Consider the following 640-nt stretch of genomic DNA (forward strand, 5'->3'; position numbering starts at 1 on the left):
ATACTTATTCTATTGTTCTCTTTTGCCAAGCTGCTAAATTATGGGGGCATAAACAAACACTGGTTGTCAGGTGTGGTGGTGGGGACAAACATACAAAGACACACACATAGAATATACATATATATATATGATGGGCTTCCATACAGTTTCCGTCTGCCAAATTCACTCACAAGGCATCAGTTGGCCTGAGGCTATAGTAGAAAACACTTGTCCAAAGTGCCAGGCATTGGGACTGAACCCCAAATCACCTGGTTGCAAAGTGAGCTTCTTAACATCACAGCCATACCTGGTTTAATGTATTAAAATCTTTATCTTAAAGATATTAAGATTTCAGTCCTTGAGTAAAGTTCAATTGTTAATGTACTTATTACATGTAAAATAGATTTTTGGTTGTTCCTGGAAGTATAGCAGTAAAGGATTGCACCTAGAAAGTTATCCTCTGAGGCACAAGTCCAGCCTAAGTTGTTTATGGAAGACCAGCAGTTGTCCATGTGAACCAACCTCTCCTCTCCATGCCATCGATGTTATCCAAGGAAAAGGCAAACGCTGATACAGCTTGGCACCAGTGATGTTGCAACTCATTTCTACAGCTGAGTGAACTGGAGCAACATAAAATAAGGTGTTTTGCCCAAGAACACAA

At 40.0% G+C, this 640-nt stretch overlaps 1 protein-coding gene across 4 annotated transcripts in view; it reads left to right on the plus strand.

Annotated features, from left to right (window-relative positions):
- The window catches only part of LOC106874241 (junction-mediating and -regulatory protein), an 83911-nt gene extending 83650 nt beyond the window's left edge, over window positions 1-261 (plus strand). For all 4 annotated transcript variants that reach the window (XM_089347026.1, XM_089347024.1, XM_089347023.1 and 1 more), the window contains one exon: window positions 1-261. This exon is cut by the window's left edge and continues 2057 nt beyond it. The gene's annotated coding sequence lies outside the window, so the exon portion shown is untranslated.
- Window positions 262-640: the final 379 nt, after the last annotated feature.

The sequence above is a fragment of the Octopus bimaculoides genome, chromosome 2 (genome assembly GCF_046866305.1).
Source record: "Octopus bimaculoides isolate indiv1 chromosome 2, ASM4686630v1, whole genome shotgun sequence".
NCBI classification, from domain to species: Eukaryota; Metazoa; Mollusca; class Cephalopoda; order Octopoda; family Octopodidae; genus Octopus; species Octopus bimaculoides.